We start from the raw sequence: 8025 nt of genomic DNA on the forward strand, positions 1-8025 counted from the left end.
CAGCCCCTGAGCAGGCCGACTCGGCGCGTCACGGGCCCCGCCCAGGCTCCGCCCCAGGACCGCCTCCGGGACAGCCCTCCCCCCCCCGGCCCGTCACCCCGCCGGGTTTACCCCTTGCCCAAGGAGCCCGGCGAGCCCGGCGCCAGCCTCCCTTGTTTGTGACCAGGAGAGGGGCCGGAGAACAGACGGCATTTTTAGAATGCTATCGATTTGCATATTGTTTTGCATAAAATCCCATAACAAACTTGAAAACCTGGATCCCAACTCTGAAAATGCAAACGGATTAACAGCACAGTTTACTGCCACATTCTAGGCTGGTCACCTCCCAGGCTTTTGAATAAAATAATAAACCCAGGAACAAACAAATATTTTAGCAATGATCTCGTTTTAGCTTTACCTGGTACCTTATTCCCCTTTCCTCTGCTGTTTGACCCAGGTCGGGAGGTACAAAGACACTGAGAGACTGGGAGGAATCCAATTTTAAATAAAATTAACAAGCATCTCCCTGACCCCTACTATGTTCAAGGTCCCATGAGCTCAATGAAGGGGGGTGTGAACAATGAAGAAATACTGGGTCATATCTCACTGAATCCTAAAAATACTGTATTTTGCTTTGCTGAATGTTTTCATCCACTTATCTTTCAAGCTTCTTACTAAAATATGATGTTCTGAAAGTCTGCCTTCAGAATTCACCACATGCTCATGTAACAGCTAACACAGGCATGTCCCGCAAGACTTTTTAGTTATCCAAAGGTAAGCTGATTGCTTAATGAATTTTTTTTTATTCCCTTTCCTACCGAACACCAGAGAACAGACTCTGGAGAAAAAGATTCAGAAATTGCGTGCAAAGCCCTTTCTACATTTTTAATTTTACATCAGTTTGCACTTGGGTTCTTCATGTAGGTTGAACAAAAGAATGTACACTTCTCACATTAAGTTGTAAGTTCCAATGCGTTAGGTCTTATATAAAGTTGAACAACAAAAAAATGGGTGACCTGTTTCTGTTTTTTAGTTTAAATAAACTGAGTAAAAGATAAAAGTACAATTAACATTTGTGAAGAAGAAGAAGAAGGAGAATGTACGGGCTTTTCAGGTGTCATTTTGTACACAATCCCCTACAACGTTTACACTTTTATTCTCCTGCCCGTAGCCCTCTCTTTTCTTCATCTGAGAGGAGAAATGGAGTGAAGTCTGGGCCAAGAACAAAGAGCAGAACAGGAAAGGCATGCTGCTGCTACGGATGGAAAGAAGCACACAGAGGCGCATGGTCATCAAGTAAGAACCTGAAGAAGTGGTCCACGAGAAACTTGGTGAAACTCCTAGTTATACAGGGAGGAGGACCTCTGCCGAGATGGCGATAGTGGGCACCCTTGGTATGACCTTTCGGCAGGAGGTGCACCAACTGGGGTAACGGCTTGATTGGTCAGCCTCGAGGAGCTGCCGTCTAAATTCCCACAGCAGCTCCTGGATGACAGGAGCCCATCATCCTTGGACCCCCAGCACGTAGCACATAGTAAGTGCCTAATAAATAGGTACCGGGAACCTGGTGTCTGACCCTGAGGCATGGCAACCTCCACGTGCGATTGGGGCATGTCTGGGCTTGTACGAAGCCTGCCCAAGGGTCTATTTGCATGAAGGGATGGGGGGTGGGGGTGGGGGGGTGAGCCTCCCCAGAGAGAAGTCACTGGGAGAGTGTCAGGCAGAGCAGCCTGGCTCAGAGCAAAACCTCACGGGCCAGTGAATGGGGGAGTCAGGCATTCTGTAGGATACTTGTCTCCTGGCTTTGCCTCCCTATCCAGCCACGGTGGATGTTCAGGGACTGGGGACTGGGTTGGAAACCTGGGGACTGTTCATTTGCTGCAAGGAGTAAAATGGAGCTGCAATACCAAAAGAGAGGAAGGCCCTTCCCCGACTTGGGCTGGAACCCTGCATAGCCACAATACCTTGGCCCATCCAGTGATCTCCTTCAGGGGCATCGTGGATAACATGTAACCAGGAGAAGAGCCGTCTGAGGCCGCCTGAATGTGGGCACTGGTAGGCAGTGGCTTGTGTTTTTTGCAGCTTCGGGGTTTGTTGTAGACCTCAGAAGTAGATATCCCTGAATTTAAAAGGGGGGAAATGACAGACTTGGTAGTTGGCTGAAAATTTTCTGAAGGTTCTTTGGAAATACACCTGACACTCCTAGGAATAATTAGGGGATTTACAGAGGACCAGAAGTCTGCAGTAGAAGGTGGAGGAGGTAGTGGTCAATAAAATACACAAAATTACATCCCCACCTCCTAGAATGAACATGTGGACCCAGGACTTTAAATCCCGGGACTGGTAAATTTGGCTCACTATTCAAATAATATTTCCATAATTTTAGAATAAAGTTACAACTAGTTTAGGTGTAACCAGAGCAACAGTCTATGAGCAAGTTTTAGTGACTGTAATCTTTAAATTGTTCTAGATTACTTTGGTTGCAAAGCATGGGCAGCTTAGAAAGGTATTCTAAGTTAAGAACCATCCCTTAGAAGAACCAGGGACTGGTTCTTGCCTACTTGGCAAGGGCACCTATTAATCAATCAAGGGCCTCCTAATCAACTCGGGGCTGCCAGCACTGCATTTGGCAGAGCAGCCTGAGATACAGTGACTGGCAAAAAGCACAGTGTGTGATTACACCGAGGGGTGCAGACAGGCTGGAGCCATGCACGGGCTCAGAGGAGTCTGAACGTCAGAGGGGCAAACACCAAGATAATGGTTCAAGCGCATTTGTTCTAGTTATTTGCCCGTTAATTTCCATCATTATCATAATAAATATTAAAATACTTTTCCTGGGCTTCCCTGGTGGCGCAGTGGTTGGGAATCTGCCTGCTGGTGCGGGGGACACGGGTTCGAGCCCTGGTCTGGGGGGATCCCACATGCCGCGGAGCAGCTGGGCCCGTGAGCCACGGCTACTGAGCCTGCGCGTCTGGAGCCTGTGCCCCGCAACGGGAGGGGCCGCGATAGTGAAAGGCCCGCGCACCACGATGAAGAGCGGCCCCCGCACCGCGATGAAGAGTGGCCCCCACTTGCCGCAACTAGAGAAAGCCCTCACACGAAAACTAAGAGACCCAACACAGCCATAAATAAATAAATAAATAAATAAATAAAGTATTAAAAACAAAACAAAACAAAACAAAATAATCTTTAAAAAAAATACTTTTCCTGTTAATAACTAAAATTAATTTCCCTGTAATTTAATTTCAATAAATTGTCTTCCAGTGTATATCTGCAGTACAGACGCAGTCATTTTTCAAGCATGTGGATGAGAGAGGGTAAAAGAAGGAAGCTGAATTTCTTTGCTTTGGAATTTGAGTCGGAAGGGATCCTGGTGGTCCAACTTCATTTTCCTACTGATGAGGAAACCAGGGCCCAGAGGGGCTGGACATTAGGTAACTTCCCTAAGAAAGGAATCTCTGCTCAGTGGAAGAGGAAGCCTGGAATGCTTTTGTGTTCTCAACCACAACAAGAGAGCACTCAACTCTTGTCCTGTTTATGTACGTATGTGGGGTTTTTTTTTGTTTTTGTTTTTGTTTTGGATGAGGTAAAATTCACCAAAAATAGTGTGCAATTCAGTGGCATCTAGTGCATTCACAATATTGTGCAACCACCGCCTCTCTCCAGTCCCAAAACATTTTCACCATTCCAAAAGAAAACCCTGTATCCAGTAAGCAGTTACTCCTCACTTCCCCACCCCCTGGCAACCACCAATCTGCTTCTAGTATCTATGAATTCACCTTTTCTGGATATTCCCTTTAAGTGGAATCATAGGATATGTAACCTTGTATGTCTGGCTTATTTCACTTAGTATAATGTTTTCCAGGTCCATTCATGTTGTACCATGTATCATTCCTTTTTATGGCTAATATTCCATTGCATGGATATATGACATTTATCTATCCATCATAAGCCGATGGACATTTGGGTTGTTTCCACCTTTAGGTTATTGTGAGTAATGCTGTTATGAGCATGTATGTGTAAGTACCTCAGTGCCTGCTTTCAGTTCTCTTGGGTATATACCTAGGAGTGGAATTGCTGGGTCATATAGTGATTTTACATTTAATTTTTTGAGGAACTGCCACACTGTTTTACACAGCAGCTGCACCATTTTACATTTTTTACTGGTAATTTGGGAGAGTTCCATCACATCCTTTTTTATTTCTGATGAAAACCATCTACATTTCTTTCACCCCTTCAACATCTTTCTGTGCCAGAGTTTCCCTCCCTCCAAGCTGGCATCTGAATATTCTTTTCTGTGTTTTTGCCATGCCATATTATCAAGAGGTTTATCATTACATTGAATGGCTTTAATGTGGGCAAGGATGATCTTATTTTTTGATTTATCCAACACTTTTTTTAACACCATATAGTCCAGGCACTGTGCTAAAAGTATTACAAACATTATTTCTATGAATTCTCTAACACCACCAAGGGATTATTATTTTCACTATTGTGAAGAGGACAAAAATGAGGAGTAGAGAGGCTAAGGAACTTGTCCAAGTTCACACAGTGAGAGAATAGAACAATGCTGGACAAAATCTAAGAGATTCCAAATGAGATAAGATTGGGGGTGGGGTGGGGATCATTCTGAGCCACTTGCTTGACATAGCAACGTTTTTGCCCTTAAGTACTCTTTTTTATTATAACCCTTAATTATAGCACGTTCACCTGCAATGACAATTTTAACTCTTGGTTTCCTTACTGATACTTAGTGTAGAAGGACAATAAGCAAAATTTACCACGAATTATTTAGTTGACTACATTGCGAGTAACCTTCCAAGCTACAAATTAGGATTTGCTCCTTGCTCCGTTCCAGTTATGGCCCAGTGTTTCCAGGAATCCCACATAAATTCAGTGATGTACAGTCTGTTGAGAGTAGTCCTCAGTAATGAGCCACACCTCAGTCCACCGGATTGGATTGCCAGACTCACCCCTCAGGACACAAGATGTCCATTTCATTTAAATGGAGCTGGTGAAACAAGAGAAGAGTGCCTGAAGGGAATTTACGCTTGAGCTCACCGCTATGAATTGGGTTGAGAGAGAGATGCATCGGATTATGTCCCATTCCCTGTGGAGTCCAGCCATCCTACTGCTTTCCAAGTCTAAGGGGATGGCAAAGAATGTGACTTGATTGGTTCTTAATTATTTCTAAGCATATGAACAAGTTTAAGCCTCTCTCAATTGCTCTTTGATAATTCTGCTGTGTGCAGGTTCTAGGAAGTGTTACATATCAGGAATATTCATTAGTGTTTTCCAATTCAACTTTTGTTTAAGCTGAAAATGTCTAAAAAGCATTCTCTCTGGCTAAAAACATGGCACGGATCATAAAAATACAGCAGTGTCAAATTTATATTAATATGGAATATTTTAAAGAACTTTTTTTGCTTAATTTTACAAAGCTTTTTCCAAAGGTGTTTTCATTCATTAGAATTTCACATCTTAATGTGCTGTATTTAAAATACCCTTATTTTAGAATAGTTTTAGATTTACAGGAAAGTTGTGAAGATTTATACATAGTCCCCACATGCCACACACCCAGTCTCCCCTACTGACATCAGATATTAGTATGGTTACATTTGTCACAATTTATGAACCAATATTGTGACGTTATTGTTAACTAAAGTCCTTACCGTGTTCAGATTTCTTTTGTTTTTACTGAATGACCTTTTTTTTTTTTTCCCCCCCGCAGGATCCTGTTGAAATTGTACAGTAGTTGAAATTAGTTCAGAGGGTTTTCAGGAAAGTATATACCAGGCCTGTCTTTTCAGCCCTTTAGCACCTACAGAAACTTCCAGGTTCCCCAGGGTAGGAAGGAATGGATACCTACAGCACGTGCTTTCTTCCCATCTTAGCTGGGCCCACTGCTAAGCCCGTTGCCGTGGCTGAGGCTTGGTGGCACAGTTGGGAGGCCTCTCTGTACAGCTAGGGGTCTGGGGGTTCAGGTGGCGGATTCCCCCGCCCTGTTCTGGCCTGTCGGTGGGAGGAGGGAACGTTAAAAGGCTCGGGGTCCTGGGGTTCACCGTTCTAACAGACCTCGATTTTGTTCTCGTGTTTATCTCCTCCCAAGCTCCAGAGAGGAGCCTGATTGATCTCAGGCCGTGGGTCTCAAACATTAGTATCCATCAGAATCACGTGGCAAGCTTGTTAAAACGCAAACTTCTGGGTCCCACCCCTGGAGCTTCTGAGTTCATAGTCCTGGGTGAGGCCCGAGAATCTGCATCTCTGACAGGGTCCTGGGAGCTGTTTCTGCTGGTCGAGACCGGAGCCGGGGGTGGCGGCGGTGGGGGGGGGGTCACACTTGGAGGTCCACTTTCCTAAGCCAATCAGTTCATGGCATTACCCTGGTGACTGTTAGTCTAGGGGTGGGCAGGTGACCTAAACCACCCTAAACCAGCGGTTCTCTGCCCTGGCTGTACATGAGAATCAGCTGGGAGCTTCTAAAAATGACCTCCAGCTGGGCCCTACCCCAGACTAATACTTCTAGAGAAAAGGCCTAGGTATTGCAGTTAAAAAAATAAAATAGCAAATAAATAATATATCATCATCATCAATTAATAAATAATAAAGTACAAATGAAATAATAAAGTAGAAATGAAATAATCACAATAAATAAATAAATGATACTGCACTCCTGGTGATTTTAATATGCAGCAGTACTGGGAACCACTGGTCTGCTTGAAAAGAATTTGTATTGAAGGGAAGGATCTAATTTTCTTGCTGAACATGGAGAAGGGCAGGGAGCTCTGTGGCCTCTGGCAGCCATCTAGTCACCATGAAGGGAGCCAGTCTCAGGAGGAAGGCAGAACAGAGTGTGGCAAGAACTTGGGACCTTGGTGACATCACTGAGCGGCTCATCTTACGATTCCAGCAGCCTGTCCTACCTCTGGACTTCCAGTTATGTGAGATAATGCATTTCCTCATTTTTAAAGCCAATTTAAGTCACGGTTTTCTGCTACTAGTTGTCAAAAGGATTCTAACAGGTAACACCAGAGAAATGGTCACCCTGTAGCCATAATAATTAGCACCCACTCTTAAAGCCACCTTGTCACCCCTTCTGCACACTTCAGAGGACCAGCTTCCTCAAGAAGTCTGACTCTACGGAGACCAGGCAGATGGGCAGCAGGAGAGTTCTAGTGTACTCTGTAGCTAAAGCTCCTCTCCATTTCCAGCTCTGAAATTCTACTGTGTTTTCTTCTTCCCAAAAAAGGAAATGAACAGGATAAAGAAAGACCTGACATTCTACCTTATATTTAAAAGAATGTTTTCTCTTTCTACCTAAGCAAATAATCTCCTAATAGTCAAATTAGAGTTTACGACTGTATTCTTCATGAACTGTTTTCTTAAACTGCAAATTTGTTTTCAGGCAATAATTCCTTTTTTACATTTATAATCGGAAAATGTTTATAGAACATAAATATTCAACCTGGGAGCTAGTTGTAATGAAGTAAATGTCCAGCAAATGTTTGATTGCATAAATTTAGTGCAGTGGGTTACAAAACTGAATGTAGAATTAGAGTCCCTTTTTAAGAGAGATTGAGATCAAGCTGCTATTAATGATTGTTTTTGGGTAGGTGGGAATATGGAAGTTTTTACGTTCTATTGTTTTCCTTATTTAGTTATTTATTTAATGGCTGCACTGGGTCTTCGTTGCTGTGTGCGGTCTTTAGTTGTGGAGAGCGGGGGTTACTCTTCATTGCGGTGTGTGGGCTTCTCATTGCAGTGGTTTCTCTTGTTGCGGAGCACGGGCTCTAGGCGCGCAGGCTTCAGTAGTTGTGGCATGTGGGCTCAGTAGTTGTGGCTCATGGGCTCTACAATGCAGGCTCAGTAGTTGCGGCACACGGGCTTAGTTGCTCCATGGCACGTGGGATCTTCCCGGACCAGGGCTTGAACCCATGTCCCCTGCAGTGGCAGGTGGATTCTTAACCACTGCGCCACCAGGGAAGTCCCTCCTGTATTTTCTAATGGGCACATATTGCTTTTGTTAAAAAAAAAAGAAATATAATA

Source organism: Balaenoptera acutorostrata, chromosome 3, assembly GCF_949987535.1.
Source record: "Balaenoptera acutorostrata chromosome 3, mBalAcu1.1, whole genome shotgun sequence".
NCBI classification, from domain to species: Eukaryota; Metazoa; Chordata; class Mammalia; order Artiodactyla; family Balaenopteridae; genus Balaenoptera; species Balaenoptera acutorostrata.